Genomic DNA, 18,411 nt, shown 5'->3' with positions numbered 1-18,411 from the left:
TCAGTCTCCTGTGCATGTAATAAATATTAAAATTAGAATAAAAACTCAGATAGTTTCATTGCCTCTAATACCACTTATATAAACAGTTAAATTGAAAATATTACATAATGGAAATAATTTGTCACCACTTTTAATTATTCTAATTCATCAAATGTACCATTTTAGAGAGAAGAAAATCAGACTGATAATGCTAACATATATAATTATTTCAGTTTTATAATAGTTAAATGAACAAATTTAAGAGATACATTGAGGAAATATTTTGGCTAATTGAAGTCAAAGTGGATATACTATTTTAAAATTCACAAGTAAGATGAGCAAAATTTTATTGTTGCTACCATTTTTAATGTCCCACAAGACACGCACAAAATGATATTACGGCCAAGGACATTTTATGGTGAAACTTAATTCTTATTTAAACATGTGTGGTGATAAATGAAAATACAAGTGTTGTAAAGGTGTTCATACAAAGCACTCCTTAACTATTAGTGATTGCCACAGAACCATCAATTTATGCCCAGATGTCAGAATTCTAAATTATGGCTTTATTGCACAATATTTCAAAAATCAAGAAAAACAAATTAAAAAATCTAGCACAATGACTAAATATAATGGGATAGCTAAGAGGTACCTTAAATATGGAAGTTTTTTTTTTTTTTTTTTTTTAAAGGAACCAGCAATCTGAAACCCAGATGTTAAGAAAGGTGATTCAAATTTATTGAGTGCCTGGGGCCCTATGCTAAGAACTTTCCCTTTCTTTCATCATTTAATAGGTCTACCATTACCAGAGATCATTATTCATATTTACAGAAGAGTTAAACTACCAAGAATCTGGAAAATTTAAGTAAACTTTCCTAGCTTATAGGAGAAAGCCACAGCTCAGACCTAGGTCAGTCTCTGTAAAGACTGAGTCTTATAAGGACTAAATTCTTTCTCTGAGGGCTTCTTGGCAGCTCACATATGGAGGTTTACAGACCCATTGATATTTGTGTTGTACACATTCATATAGTCTCAATATTTGTTGAGCTTTTCAATGACATTTTATACTATCAGTAGATCAAAGTACTTGGAGAAAAATTAATCAAACAAAGAAAATGAGTAAATACAAAACAATCTGTGGGTAATTACTCCACTCTGGTATGTCTTTTACCATACTATATAGAATAATTTACTTTTGAATCCAAACTTTTGTCAGGAACAAATCCATTAAGATTCTTAACATTTAAAGAAAGAAAAAGTAAAGACAGCAAGTGCATCTCAGGTCTTTATTTACAAATAATAGGAAAATACTAAAAGCTGATGTGTCTCAGTACATTATCAATTAAAAATCGAACATATTAAAATACAGAAAATGCAGTAACATAAGGATTAAATATTGATAAATGAGTTGAATATTTTTTAATTTCTTATTTTATTTTACAGATAGACAAATACATTTTCACACTTTTTTTTTTATCCTCACTGGAGAATATTTTTCCATTGAATTTTAGAGAGGGGAAGGGAGGGGGAGAGACACAGAGAGAGAAACATCCATGTGAGACACATTGATTGGTTGCCTCCCATGTGTCCCCACCGTGTCCCAGCCTGCAACCGAGGTAAGTGCCCTTGACAGGAATCTAACCCGAGACCTATTCAGTTCAAGGGCCAAAGTTCTATTCACCAAGCCAAACCAGCTAGGGCAATTTTCACACTTTTAAATTCAAGATCAACTACCCCAGAATCCTGGCTAAAAATTTGCAAGGATTTGTTAAAGGTAGTTTTATAACTGATAAAGAGTACACATTAGACAGTGATCAGTAATAGTAATTAAACTGCAGTGAACAATACAGTATGAATACTGATAGCTTTATCACTGAGTTAGGTATTTGGGTTTTAATTTTTAAACTTTTTTCTTATTTATTTTTCTTTATTGTTATTGTTGACACTCTTACAGATGCCCCCCTTTCCTCCTTCTTGTCCCCCTCAACCCAGCCTTCGACCCCCCCTTTCCCTCTGGCCATCACCACACTGTTGTCTGTGTCTAGGGTTTATGCATGGATGTTCTTTGACTAATCCCTTCACCGTCTTTCATCCAGTTCCCCGCCCCCTCTCTTCTGACAGCGTCAGACTGGTTCCAAGTATCCATACCTCTGTTTCTATTTTGTTCATCAGTTTATTTTGTTCATTAGATTCCATATTTAAGTGCAATCTTATGGTATTTGTCTTTCTCTGACTGGATTATTTCACTTAGCACAATAATTCCCAGGTCCATCCATTCTGTCACAAAGATAAGATTTCCTTCTTCTTTTTTTTTTTTCCAGCCATGTAGTATTTCATTGTGTGAATGTATTACAGTTATTTATCCACTAATCTTCTAATGGGCATCTGGGCTATTTACAGATCATGGTTATCCTAAGTAATAAAAGGCTAATATGCAAATTGTCCCCTTGACTGGGAGTTCGACCAGGGGGCAGGGCTGGCCGGCCAACCACCCGCAGGCTGGCCCATGCATGAATTCATGCACCGGGCCTCTAGTTGTAAATAATGCTGCTATGAACATAGGGGTGTATATATTCTTTTTAATTGATATTTTGGGACTCTTAGGATACATTCTGAAAAGTGGGATCACTGGGTCAAAAGGCAGTTCTATTTTTAATTTTTTTTTAGCAAACTCCACAGAAGCAGCACCAGTCTGCATTCCCACCAACAGTGCACTAAGGTTCCTTTTTATCCACATCCTTGCCAGCACTTGTTGTTTATTGATTTACTGATGGTAGCCATTCTGGCAGGTGTAAGGTGATATCTCATTGAGGTTTTAATTTGCATCTCTGATGAGTAGTGATGTCGAGGATCTTTTCATATGTCTATTGGCTAGCTGTATGTCTTATTTAAAGAAGTGTCTATTTGGGTCCTTTGCCCATTTTTTTAAAATATATTTTTATTGATTTCAGAGAGGGAAGGAGAGGGAGAGAGAGATAGAATCGTCAATGATGAGAATCATTGACCAGCTCCCTCCTGCATGCCCCCCACTGAGAATCTAGCTCACAACCTGGGCATAGGCCCTTGATTGGAATCACACCCGGGCCCTTCAGTCTGAAGGCCAACACTCTATCCACTGAGCCAAACCAGCCAGGGCTGCCCATTTTTTAATTGGATGGTTTGTCTTCTTGGTGTTGAGCTATATCAGTTCTATATATACTTTGAGATTAACCTCTTATCAGATGTATTGGCAAATATGTTTTTCTATACAGTGGGTTCCCTTTTCATTTTGTTGATGGGTTGTTTCTTTTGCTGTACAGAAGCTTTTTAGCTTGATATAGTCCCATTTGTTTATCCCCTTCTCCCCCCTTATTTCCCTTGCCCTAGGACTGTGATTGGCAGTCACAGCTCTTTGGCCCCTTGAGTGTGGCTCTTCCACAAATTACCACAGCTGGGCAAGTCTATTTTGAAGAAGTGGCATTAGAAGAAGTTTAAGTTTAAAAAATTTGTCTCTCAAAAGAAATTTCAATCGTTGTACTGTTGATATTTGGCTCTGTTGACTAATGAGTTTGCCAACCACTGCCCTAGGAGACATAATGGCAAAAATATTGTTTTGAAAAATGTCTGAGATTTTACTGCCTATCTTTTTGCCTAGGATGTTTATGTTTTTGTAACTTACATTTAAGTCTTTTGTCTATTTTGAATTTATTCTTGTGTATGGTGTAAGTTTTTTTTTCCATGTACCTGTCTAATTTTTCCTAAGACTATTTATTGAAGAAATTTATTTACCTCTTGCTTTTTTTGTCAAATATTAATTCACCATATAGGCATGGATTGACTTTTGGGTTCTCCGTTCTGTTCCATTGATCTATATGCCTGTTCTTATGCCAGTATCAGCTGTTTTGATTACAATGACTTTGTAGCCTAATTTGATATCTGTTATTGAGATCTATCCACATAAAAATTATTTTATTGAGAAACCCATAATAATTATGTACACATTTTAAGAAAACACAGATTCTAAAAATACTTCATCTTTTTATGCATTATATAATTTTCCCTTGATATGATCTAACAGGTTATATTCATTCAACAATGATTTATTTTGTTGCTACTAGTTAGATAGAGCATTTTATATCTCATCATTCAAAATATTATTTTCTTAGTGAAGAAAATAATATTTTAATGTATTTTGATTATAATCAGAAAGTTTAGAATTTTTATCTAAGTTATCTTTCTAAAAATTTTATATTCAATAGTAAGTGGTAGTAAAATTACATTAAACTGATTCTTCATGAAAAATTAGTGACAACTAGAAGTAAGTTCTATAGCATTATAAAATAAAAGAGCTAAATAGTACTTCATTAATAAACTATTAAGTAACCATATAACTGATTATTGTCTTTGTTGCTGTAATTTTTAAATTGTTATATATTTCTGCAAAATATTAAATGGACTTTTATAGAGAAAATGAATGCCAAATTAGTATGGGCAAAATCAAAGCTTACAACAGATAAAGTGAAAACAAAGCTAACTAAAATTATTTATATTTGTCATGCTGAAGGAAATTGGAGTAAACATTGCGAAGATAATGAACAGTAAAAGGTTTTGGGTAAGAAAACTTCATTGTCTATTGATATAAACTGAAAGTTTGTGTCCTCCCCAAACCCAGTTCTCAGTGTGATGGTATGTGGAGGCCAGGCCTTTGGGTGGTAAGTAGGCCCTACGATGTAGCTCTGATGAATGGGGTTAGGGTCCCTATGGGAGACCCCAGAGAGCTCTTCTGCCGCTCCCTCCGCAGGAGGACTACAGTCTATGAGCCAGGAAACAGGCTCAGCAGACACACCGGCCAACGCCTTGATCCTAGACCTCCCAGTCCTCACAGCTGTGAGAAGTGAATTTCAGTCGTCCATAAGCTAAGGTGACCAGACATCCCGCTTTTGGCGGGACAGTCCCGATTTTTAACAATTTGTCCCGCATCCCGCAGCATTTTAAAAAAGTCCCGATTTTTGGAAAGAATGCACGACAAGCTAGGGAATGGCAGGAGAACGGGAAGGGAATATACGGTTTTTGGCGGCCATGTGGCTATTTAGCCAGGATATGAGTTTTATATTATTTTTGTTAATTTTATAATGTTAAACTTTAATAATAACAAATAATTGTTGAGAACTGATTATCGAGAACTGCTTATCAAAGTTCGCATTGTTGATCAGTTGTTAGAATTTGACCACCATTGTTTGGACTTAATGAACAAAGGCATTTTTTGCGATTGGCAATGACGAAAACATTTTGTAACTGTCTCTCAGATGATACACATTGTACTGCGTGCTAGTAAACTAGTTAAACAAGTGATGTCATTACAAATCAGCTATTCAGATAATTTAGGTAAGTAATTTATGTATTTATTTATATATAAATTTTCTTGAATTTAGCAGACAGTACTCGTATTATTTATATTTTATAGTGGCGGCAAAAAGTCTAGCGCCGGCCTTGAAAGTGACACTTACGACTTACGTTACTGCAAATTCATGACCTTTTAAACAACGACAGCAATCTACTAAAAAAAATTCACTCAAATGAGAAATATGCCAAAGAATAAAATAATACTATACATAATTTTTTATTATATTTGTAAATTGTACTTATGTTGAAATTTAAAAAAATATCTATTACAATACTATTTTTGTGTTCTATGAAAAAAATTTTTGTTGCTCCATATAGACCAAATTTTTAATCAAGAACCCCCCCCCCCCCTCCGGTCAATGGTGTCCCGCTTTACCAATGTTAAAATCTGGTCACCTTACCATAAGCCACCCTGTCTATGGTATTCTGTTATACCAGCTGGAATGGAACAAGAATATCTGTCATTCTGATCAAGTTAATAGACAATTAGTTTCACATTCTCTCTTTCTCAAGCATCAAAACCATAGATCTGAAATAAGATGAAAAATTGAGACTGAAATTATTTTTCATGCAAGCATCTCAGAAGTTGGGCTTCTAAGGTGGTTGATAATGGACAAATATCAAATTATCCTTGTCAAGGGTAAATTTAGCCTTGTAAAACAATTGTTATCCTGTCACCATTTTTATAACAGTTTTAGAACATTTTCTCTCCAAAGATGTGGAACCATTCTCCAGACGTCTCTGATCCTAGTTTTTAGAGCCATTACCTATCGAACAAAATTAGTACATTGAAACCCATTTGAATAAAGTCAAAGGCCAATATATATAAGAGTTAGTCTCTGCTGTTTTGAAGTTTTCTGTTATCTTGACCAGTAAGTCGTGACTCACCTAGTTATGTTGCACACACACATACACACACAGTGCTCACAATAAAAACAGTGACTTAAAACCTTTGACTGTACAAATTCTTCATAAGGAAAACATATTAGAATTTATTGATCACATTTATCAAGTAAGTTATAGAAAAGCATCATCCAAATAGTAAGAATGACCTTAGCTGGTTTGGCTTAGTGGATAGAGCATCAGCCTGTGGACTGACGGGTCCCAGGTTCAATTCTGGCCAAGAGGTCACATGTCCCTGTTGTGGGCTAGATCCCCAGGAGGGGACATGCAGGAGGCAGCCAGTCCATGATTCTCTCTCATCATTGAGGTTTCTCTCTCTCTCCCTCTCCCTTCCTGTTTTAAAATAAAAAATATATTTAGAAAAAAACAAATAGTAAGCATGACTGATATTTTTGATGAGACAAAATTTATAAAGAAGAATGAAAGCTTACTAATGTATAATGGTGTTTATCCTTTCCAGTTATTGACATATGAATGCTTGTTATTTTTAAAAATATATATATTTTATTGATTTTTTACAGGGAGGAAGGGAGAGGGATAGAGAGTTAGAAACATCGATGAGAGAGAAACATCGATCAGCTGCCTCCTGCACACCCCTACTGGGGATGTGCCCACAACCAAGGTACATGCCCTTGACCGGAATCGAACCTGGGACCCTTCAGTCCGCAGGCCGACGCTCTATCCACTGAACCAAACCAGTCAGGGTGAATACTTGTTATTATAGGAACATTTTTTTTTTCCTGATATCAAGGTACCAATAAAAACAAATTAATAAAATGGCCAATTTAGGATAATTTGTTCTGGGTGGTCCAGAATTATATTTAATCTAATTTGGGGCCGATTCTGAAGTTTTATTTTTATTCCATTGCAGAAAAAAAATTTCCAAGTTAGTGGAATGCTTGAGACTGTCATGTAAAGTTAACTGTTCTTAGGGAGTGGTTGATAATAAGTAACTCATTCTAGCCAACCACAATAAATTGTGGCAATAAATTGGACCAGCACAAGAATAATTAGTTCAATTGTTTCTGTTGCATTCCTTACCACTTATTGGTGAGATTTAAGACTGATGTTACTTAGTCTAATATATTTTAACTTATTTATGATTTATGTTTTCTTAAAGCTAAATCCAAGTCCTTTATTATGTAAAGGGTCAAGATATCAGGAATTTGCAGCTCACAGCCCCTATGTACAAACTGCACTGTTTTCTCAAATGCTTGTAGTCTCTTCTAATTAAGCAAATATGAGGGATAGAATGTTGGCTGTCATAAACTTTCAGAAGAAATTCTTTCAAAATTTATTAGAATTGTCTGGTATTAATATTTTTAAGTTGTGGCATATATGTATATTTTTCAACATATTTAGCCTTTGTAGATATAATCTTAGAGAAAAAAAGAAAAGAATAAATGAAAGGATGCAATTTGTTATTTGAATTATGTTATAGAACATAATGGTTTCTCTAAAAATGCCTTAAATGGAACTTTTCTATAAACTGTCTTTCAGCATTTAGAACATTGAAATCAAACTAGAATATACGTAGTCTCAGTCACCTCACTGTGATTGTATTCTACTTTTATCTCTGGCATTTTTTAACATGTGGGCAGTTTCTTGAGAAATAAAAGGGGAAAAAAACAACCAAACTAAGATTTTAAAACTAAAGGCAAAAGAAAAGGCTTGCCTCAAGTATGGAAAAGCATGTGGGCTTTCTAGCATGGAGGGAGGGTAGCTTGGCGATTGAAATAGCTGCTTCCAGCTCTCAGCAGCACACCCTAACTTGCCAGATGAAGTCTTGTAAGCATTTCACAATAGAAAGCGTTTATTTTTCCACAAGTCAGCAGTTCATAACAAATATCCACCTATGCATACCCTTTAGGCTGCATCTAAATTATTGGCGAGTTTACTAACTTGCTGATAGCAAAGTTTTTCTGGTCCCAGGCTTCCAGAATGCTAATGCTCCACTGCTTCTTCTTGAGAATAAAAGCTTTCTTAATTGCCTCTGATATTTCATCAATAGACAAATAAAAGAAGAAAGAAAAGAGAAAGACAGGGGAGAAAAGAAAAATACTTCACAAAATCTCTGTGGGGTGTTTCACATAGCCTAATGGATCTCCCTCAAACAAGAGACAAAGATGGGAGTTACAGATTTCATTCCTCCATATAAAATTTTAGGAGGAATCAATTGAAGATAATGACAGAATTGTATATTTTAAATGTTGAAATGCAAGTTTTAGAGATAGACGTGGTAACAGTTTATTTCAGGAAATAATAATAATTAATATTTTCTTAAATACATTTCTTTCAACCCTGGCTGGTGCTGCTTAGTGGTTGGAGCATTGGCCTCAGCACCAAGGATTTGAGGGTTTGATTCCCAGTCAAGGGCATATATATATCTTTAGTAAACCATGCATTAATTCAGTGCTTTAGATATATTATTAGCATTATTTGGGCATGCAGATAATTAGGCACAACCATTTGACTACAGGCTTAATAATATCTGATGTTTTAAAATACATAACATGAATACTGGCTGGCAGCTAAGTGGTTAGAGCAATGTCTGTGCAATGAAGGATCTCAGGTTCAAATCCAGTCAAGGGCATGTACATGGGTTGCATGTAAGGGTATGAGAAGGTGGCAACCAATTGATGTGTCTCTCTCAAATCTCTCTCTCTCTCTCCTCTCTCTCTTTCTTCCCTCTCCCCCACTCCCCTACCTCTCTTTCACTCTCTCTAAAAATCAATGGAAAAAATGTCCTCAGGTGAGGATGAACAAAAATAATAAAATAAGATATATAACCTATCAAAAGAGGTTTAGAAGATAGAATATCCCTGAATTCTCAAGTTTTTGGGTATCAATCAAGGGGGGAATGAGATGGGGAAAAGTCATTATATTAGTATCTCTGTTACATTCTACGTAAAGGTTTCTCACCCTTGGAATTAGGGACCTTTTAAGCTTCACAATTCTTTGCTGTGGTGGGCTGTCCTCTGAGTCATAGGACCTTTGACATCATTCCTAGCTTCAGCTCACAGACCAGTAGTCCCTTTCCCCAGGTGGTGACAACCATAGTGTCTCAAATGTTTCTAGACATTGTCAGGTGTCTCCTGGTTAGGGATGAAGAAGTCAAAATTACCCCTGTTGAAAATCACTGCTCTAGTGAGTGGAAATTCAATGACACATACTAGACCAAAGTACAAAAAAATAGCTGTTGTGTTCCTAAGTTTGCAGAACATATTGATTCTGCAACCCATTCATTCAAAAGACTGAATAATTAAGTTATTTTTAGAGTTAGGGTGTGAAATTATCAAATTGCAGCCAATCACAGTATTTGGAACTAACTCAATTAAACAGGAATTGCATATATAAAGTGCATAAAATTTATCTAAATTTTATTTTTGTTTTTGGAATTGATTACTTCCAATAATTTGAGTTGGAGCAGTTTTTAAATTATTGGATCCCTAGTCAATGAATGAAGAACTGATGCTTATAGTTTGGTAATTTCCATTGATTATATTACATTTATTCTTGAGGAAATATATTTTTAAAAATAACTGGTTAGGTTGCTTAAATAATATAAGTCCAAGTCACATATCGATTGGTAATTAAAAACAGAATTACTTCTCCATTCTACTCATATGTGGAGGATAAATAAACCTTCACAAATCACTAAAAATAGTATTAACATTCATTCCCTGAACCCAAAGACAATCATGGTAGGGCTTTAAGTAATTTGAATTTACTCATGAGTCAGTATAGTGTGTAAAATTCTATGGGTTTATGCAGAATTGTCTGTGTGTGATTTGGATACAAAATAATAAAAAAAGTTACTTTTGTTAGATTCTCAGAGCAATACATAATTCTCCAAATTTAAAAAAAAACTAATCCAGGACTGCTAATTTTGTTTTTATACAAGACTAAAATATGACTAAGTAGAATACTGTAGAAATATTTTATTCTGTCATTTTGGTTTCTTATGACTAAAAAAAGATTATAATTTAAAAAAGAAAAATATGAAGTTAATAATTCAGATGTTTTCAACTTCTCTCAAATATCTAGCCTTGAGATTAGTTAAAAACCTTACTTGTTATATTTGAATGTGATTTAACCTTAACTTCATGCATGATTTGCCTCATTTTGAAAATATAATACATACATAATATATTAAAATGTGTACCTTTTCTATTATTCCTGCAAAATTAGATTCTAAATCCCTCTGGTATAATATGGACTCTAGGTATTTGAGGTTTTTATTGCAGTCTCATTCCTTTTATTGATATAGAAAAAAAAAATCACTTGCAAACCTTCCTCTAACTTATCTAACGACATTATTTTTAATGGTTTAGAAATTTAGCCATCCTTTATTGCCACAGGTAGAAGTTTGGAGTATTCACTTAGATATGCAATCACTAATGTGTTGCTTATGTGTTACTCTTTTGTTTGACACTATGACAATTTTCTTATACTCATCATTTAAGTTTAATATATTGGTCTCTTGGTTCACATTCTTCTTTCGTGACTAGATTTCATTATGTAATGCCATTATCAGAAATACCTATCTACTTCCAACCAATTTTTATAATCTCATTTTTTATAATCTTATCTCCTTCTGTTTCCTATTACCTGTCCTTGAATAGCTAAGTTTTCATTTTTCAGAGTCTTATTGTTTCTTCTGGTAAATTATGTAATTATTTTCTCAAGGAGAGTACTAAATACCATTTTCTCTACACTGAGTTGTTCCTTCTTGATGTTCTCACAGCCTCACCGTCGTGCATCCATTATATAATCCAATGAGTGGATTTTCTTATTAAATATTCTAGAGTAGAGATGATATTTAAATTCTTTTCTATGTTTATTTTGTAAAACACAATCTGGCTTGTACAGAGCACTCACTAAATCCTAAGTTAATGACAGAATGAATTAATGACTATGAAATTGGCTTATAAAGTCACACTGAGTCTTGAAGATATTTTTTGATGTTTAGCTTACATTTAAAAGTAAAGGAATCCGTACAAGCTATTGATGATGAATTAAAAGATATTACCTATGTATTTTAGAGAGTAACTGCCAGGAAATTGACATATGACTTGGTGAGAGAGCAAGGCAGACAAATCAAACTGAAGATTATAACAATAATCTAGGCAAAATATGATGAAGGATTGAATTAGGTGACAGTAGTGATAAAGAAAGAGTGATAAATTGTGTCTTTGTATTCCCATAATCTTGAAAGAGTGTGAATATATATTTACTAGAGGCCTGGTGTACGAAATTCATGCATGGGGGGTAGGGGTGTCCCTCAGCCCAGCCAGCACCTTCTCCAATCTGGGACCCCTCGAAGGATGTCCGACTGCGGGCCTAAATGGGCAGTCGGACATCCTTCTCATAATCCAGGACTGCTGGCTCCCAACTGCTCGCCTGTCTGCCTTCCTTTTTGCCCAAACTGCTTCTGCCTGCCAGCCTGATCACTCCCTAACCACTCCCATGCCAGCCTGATTGATGTCTAACTGTTCCCCTGCCAGCCTGTTTGCCCCCAACTTCCCTCCTCTGCCGGCCTGGTCACCCCTAACTGCCCTCCCCTGCAGGGTTGATCGCTCCCAACTGCCCTCCCTTGCAGGCCTGGTGCCTCCCAACTTCCCTCCCCTGCTGGCCATCTTGTGGTGGCCATCTTGTGTCCACATGGGGGCAGGATCTTTGACCACATGGGGGCAGCTATCTTGTGTGTTAGAGTGATGGTCAATCTGCATATTACTCTTTTATTAGCTAGGATAGAGGCCTGGTGCATGGGTGGGGGCCAGCTGGTTTGCCCTGAAGGATGTCCCAGATCAGGGTGGGGGTTCCCTTGGGGCATGGGGCAGCCTGGGTGAGGGGCCTGTGGTGGTTTTCAGGCCAGCCATGCCCCCCAGCGACCCAAGCAGAGGCCCTGCTATCTGGAATTTATTTATCTTCTATAATTGAAACATTTTAGCCTGGAGCAGAGCCAAGCCTCCTGCTCACTCTGTGGTGGCAGCCATTTCTGTTGGAATTTATGTATCTTCTATAATTGAAACTTTGTAGCCTGGAGTGAAGGCCTGAGCCGGCCAGGGCTTCAGAAGCTTGGCTTCCTCCATCGCCAGAGGCAACCCTAGCCTCCTGCTCTTCCAGCTCAGTGGCTGCCACCATTTCTGTTGGAATTTATTTACTTTCTATAATTGAAACTTTGTACCCTTGAGTGGAGGCTTGGGCCAGCCAGGGTGTGTGGAAAGCTTGGCATCCTCCATTGCCCGGGAAACCCAAACCTCCCTCCTGCTCTCTGTGGCCTAAGCCATCTTGGTTGGGGTTAATTTGCATACTCACTCTGATTGGCTAGTGGGCATGGCTTGTGGGTGTAGCAGAGTGATGGTTAATTTGCATATCACTCTTTTATTAGATGGGATTTAAAGCTTAATAACAGCCAGGTACCAAATTAAATAGCTTACAAACTTTATCTCACTTAATTTCTAAGCAATTTTATTTCATAGGCATTGATAATTCTATTTTATAAATAAAGTAGTATTTGTAGGTCACAAGTTAATTCATGTTAAAACCTTAATGATAAATTACCAATTTCATTCCTAATGTTAAAGTTTTCAATAAGAGGGTCCAATTAATTTCTAGGAAAAATGCATTAATCAATTCCAGCTCCCAATAATTAATGATATCAAATCTAAAACAATAGTGTTTATAAAACATATTAAACATAGACTTATGAAGCAAAGTAGAGAAATTTTTAACATCTGTTGATATAGGTAGGATTACAGAAGGCAATTTCCTTTATAATAAACCATGTTTTCTGAGAGTCAACTTCATTTCAGTTTTCTCAGAATGACAAGTAGGTTAGACAGAAGGTGAGCTATCCATTTTCACTAACATGAATATTCCATAAATAATGCATATTCATAACACCACAAGATGTGATAACCTTTAATATGCAAATATATTTCCTATAAAATGTTTTCTAAATGATGGCAAAATGTGAAACTTCACTAGTCTTTGTCATGGATTTTAGTACACATAGAACTTTTCTTAACTTCTATTAGTTTTAAATATAGCATACAATTATCAGGAAATAAGTTCATTGAAATCTAGTTATAACCAGCATTAAACTGAATCCATACTAGAACAATAAAATAATATTGACCCATTTTCAAGACATTCTTCTATCTAAACAAAAGATTATAATAAACTATACATGTGAGTTATACAATGTTCGCTATGTTTAGTTTACCTAGGCCCTATGCTGGATACACTGGATTTTGCAGTTGTGGATCAATGAGAAAAGATGACAAATCTATCCAAGCACATTCTATTAGAGAAAAAAAGGATTCTTTCCAGGAGAATTTATAATCCTTTGAGGGCAGAAGAGATTATTCTGGCTTAGAATGAAGAGAATTTTGACATTGAAGTGCCAGTGAAGACTCATGCTGCTATAAACATCAAATTCCAAACTATGCTAACATATTTATGTCAATTAAACCCATATTGTAGTTTATTCTGTTTGTGTGTGTGTATTTATATAGTTATTTATTTATTTTAATATATTTTAATTGATTTCAGAGTGGAAGGGAGAGGGAGAGAGAGAAAGAAATATCAATGATGAGCCTCCTGCACACCCCCCATCAGGGATTGAGCCTGTAACCCAGGCACATGCCCTTGACTGGAATCAAACCTTGGGTCCTTCAGTCTGCAGGCCGACGTTCTATCCACTGAGCCAAACCAGCTTGGGCTGTTTGTGTTTTAAAGAAAATCCTTTATCCTTTACTTTATATTATAGATTTTAATGAAATCAAATGTTTTATTCAGAATATAGTAAACTTTGTTGCTTCTCAAAATGCACTTTTTCACAAGCCAATGTTATGCCCGAGGAGCTGAAGACGGAATGTAGTTGGCTCTTTGCTATTGTGTTGTTTTAGCATTTTCAGGATCACTGTTAGGCAGTTTATAATCGACCTCATTTCCCCCTAGGCTTCGATTTTATATTTAGGTATTTGTTAAGAATTATAAAAATCTTACCTATCTCTCAACAAAAAAATCATAGTTCTGGTGTAAAACTGTTTAGATACAAAAATTGATTAGAATAGGAGAATGGATGGAAGTTTCGGTGTCATTTTTTAAAAAATAAATCAAAATCCTGGTTTATTGAAAGAACAACAATAACAACAAAAATACTAATTAGATTATCCAAGCAAAAAAATTTAAAACCTCTTTGCAAATAAACTTGAAAACCTGGATGAAATGGATAATTTCCTAGGGAAACACCGGTTACCAAAATTATCTCCATTAGAGAGACAACATTGAAATAAAACAATTATCATGGAAGACATAGAGAGAGCCCTTAAGGAGCCACAGTGCAAAGTAAGCACCAGGGCCATACTGTTTTCCATGGGAATTTTTCCAAACCTTCAAAGCCCAGATAGTTCCAATGCTCTTCAAATTGTTCCAGAGCATGGAAAATGAAGGGAAATGTTTCCACTGCCTTTTCAAAGCAAATATAACATTAATAACCTAAGTCCAATAGTGACAGTATTAAAAATATCTTTCATGAATATCAATACAAAAGCACTCAATAAAATATTAGTAAATAGACTCCAAAACCACACGTGATTATTAAAATGTACTTAGCTAGTGGGGGGAAAAGTCAGAAAGATATCTAACTATGAAGTTAGAAACTCAGTGCTCCTGCCTGTTGTCTACCTGTCTTGGGAGTCAGGTCTCTCCTCTGAGTCACACACCTTATTGCTATGTCTTCCCACAGAATTCTGCTGTTAGGTAGGGTTAAACTTTATTAATGCGTGCAGTTACAAATTGTTGTCAGCTGGTACAGGTGGCGTTTCAACTTTCATGTCACATTTACCATAAATATTTAACATTGCAGACATGTACATTTTTAGCAATTAAATTATAAATGACCCATTTGGAATGTTCTTTATTGTTGAATTATATTTTAAACCTATCCATCTAGAGCAAAATAGTTATGTATGGTCTCCAACAAGAATATATCATAATATTTTCAGTGTTTGAGATAATTTATGAATTCTAATGGAAGAAAACAGAGGTTCACTCTTGTATACATTTTTAATTATTCACTTTTGTGTGACTAGGGCACATGACCAGGTGAATAAAGAGGGAACTAGTGTATTTCCTTTTCTTTATGACTAATTTGAAATAAAGTGTGTTTCATAATGAGGGGCATGTTTGGAGACATGAAATGTAAAGTCAGCTATTTTATAAACATTTTGGGTGAACATGGGTGCTTCTAAAACAAGATTCATGATGTCTTATTAAAAATAAATACAGGATGTTTATAATACTTGCACTTACTAAAGATATGAACCACTTCTGGCAAATGTGACTATAAGCAGATTGTCTTGATGTTCTCTCACTTAACCTAATAACATCCAGAGAAACCAAGGTGTAGACTATATGATCTATTAGCTATTTGAAACATGGTATTTAAAAAATAGAACATATTTTTAAATAACAGAAACAAAATAGGTAGTTGGATTAAAAGGAAATTGGGTAATGTTCAATTTGCTTTAAAGTTTAAATTATGATTAATGTAGAATAAATAATAAAATCAATGTGCATTCTTACTTAAAGTAGATTCAGACTGTTGGCCAACAAGTGGAGAGTTAAGGATAGAAATGTTCAATGATATGTTTGTGATGCTGGATTATTGTCATATTTATTTTCTCATCTAAGAATGGCTGTTTGTACCTTCAACCTATAGTAAAAGATGCATGGTCAATAAAAAAATAATACAATGTAGCCGGCTGGTGTGGCTCAGTAGTTGAGCATTGACCCATGAACCAAGAGGCACCAATTAGATTCTTGGTCAGGGCACATGCCCATGTTGTGGATGTGATCTCAGTTGGGTGCATATGGGAGACAACAGATGGATGTTTCTCTCTCAAATCAATCTTCCTCTTTGTCTCGCTGCCTCTGTCTCTGTCTTTCTCTCTCTCTCTCCCCCTCTCCCTTCCTCTCTCTATAAAATCAATACAAAAAGAGTCTGCACTTGATATAAAAAAATACCTTGGTAGCTGCAGAGGATTGAGGAGTCCTCAGTGAATTAGTTACTTATAGCTAACAAATAATCTAGCTATAAAAGATGAAAAAGATGGACAATGATGAGGGTATTATTTGACTTGTATAAAATATTTTATTATTATGCAATAAAAAATCAAGATATTTTAAGATAAAATCTGATATTAGCCATTGACCTACAGAATGGAACAGGCATTGGAACCCTTTGAGGAGGACCAGACAATCATAGGAGTATACTAGAAACATTCATTGATCCTTCCCTAAAAAGATTCACAGCTATTTACCAGGTTAAAGTGCATTAGGCAAAAGGAAATACCTAGACCACTTTAGGACTATTTAATATGGTGACTAAGCAGACATAAATAAGAAGATATCTATAAAACTTCATCATTCTCAATTAGAGAAAGAATTTATACAGACTGGATAAAATAAAATTCTTATTCTTGTACATCTCACAAGGTATCCATCTAATAGATCTTTGGGGAGAAATACTGTGTTTTTTTCTCCTTCCCTAGTATATAATTATAATAGATATTCTCAGTAGCTTATCATATCATCTTGTTGATTTTCTGATCTATAGATTAAAAGCCATTATAAAATGAGCTTCTAACCCAGCTTGTGTGGCTCAATGGATTGAGTGTTGTCCCATGCACCACGAGGCTGCTGGTTCGATTTCCAGTCAGGGCATATGCCCAGGTTGTGAGCTGGATCCTTAGTAGGTGGTATACAGAAGGCAGCCAATCAATGTTTCTCTATCATTGATATTTCTATCTTCTCTCTATCTCCCTTCCTTTCTGTAAAAAATCAATAAAATCATACTTTAAAATGAGCTTCTAAGTGGAAACTTTTCACTCCCCAGGTAATATAGCACATCAGAAACAGTATGGCACCCAAGAAGGTATTGCAATGATGAGAAACAACATCAAAGATTGGAATGATGCAAGGTATTAGTCCCCATCATATTTCTTTTATATTAATGTTACTATTTTAAAAACTGGATCAGTCATGCTATAAATTTAAACAATTTGTGTAGGACCCAGAGCAAGCTGGATCTCTGTTGCAATCTTCTCTGTTATCCAGAGATGTTGGAGATATTTGAGGCAAACCATTGTGCTGTTGTGATTCATCTTTGAAGCCTCAGTAGGATAATTTTTGATAGGTATCTAAGGTATTAGAGCAAGTGCTTAACTTCTTGGGCAGCGAACTGGTCTCAGTTTGAAAATGAAGTCTCTGGAATAATGCAGAACTTTGAAAGTGAATCATAATGGGCCTGTGGACACCAAGTGACTGCAATCAGACTTTCCTATCATGAGCTGAATCATCAAGTCAGCCAGATGTAGCAGTAATGCACTGTATAATAGAAATGACAAAAACAGGATCGAGCTTAGCCAGGTCCAAAAAAGCATTACGTGAACATTTGGCACAAAATCTTTGATAAACATTCCTATTGGACAGATGCCTGCCATTCAGCTCATGCTTATGGATTATGTAGTGATCGCCTATGATCTCTTCTCAATCCGGAGGAAAATACTAAATGTGGTTCACAGAGGGGACAGAGCAATATGTTGTTGATGTTAGTCATAAATATACAGGCCCCATATTATGGTGGTACCCTGTGCTGGCCTGTGTCCTTGAACACTGTCCTTCAGATTGTAGCATATGACCATTAACTTATAGTGCTGGATTCAGAAAAGGGTGTGTAGTGTGTAGCACTAGCTTCTCTCACTATAGCTCCCTGAGGACCAGACTCAGAACTTATGCATTTCATCCTCACAACCTTAGGAGCTGTATAAATATCTATGGGATTAAACTCCAACATAAGAGGGGTTCTTTTTAGAAGAAAGGACACGTCCAATGGAGACATATTAAGCAGGGTTCCACTGAACTGGAAGAAACAATCATCCCCTGGTCACTTTGGTTTTTCTTATGCTGGTAGACTAGTAGGTAACTACAGGAGTTGCTACACTGATGGCAAAAATTACCCTGACTTCAATGGCATTCCAAAATTGTTCCCAGAAAATAAGAGAAGGTTGTGCTATGTCTGGAATGAAGAAGATTCAATGGGGCATTCATATCTAATGTTTTGTCCAGTAGCAT

The sequence above is a fragment of the Eptesicus fuscus genome, chromosome 8 (assembly GCF_027574615.1).
Source record: "Eptesicus fuscus isolate TK198812 chromosome 8, DD_ASM_mEF_20220401, whole genome shotgun sequence".
In the NCBI taxonomy this organism is placed as follows: Eukaryota; Metazoa; Chordata; class Mammalia; order Chiroptera; family Vespertilionidae; genus Eptesicus; species Eptesicus fuscus.
This window is presented reverse-complemented; position numbering follows the sequence as displayed.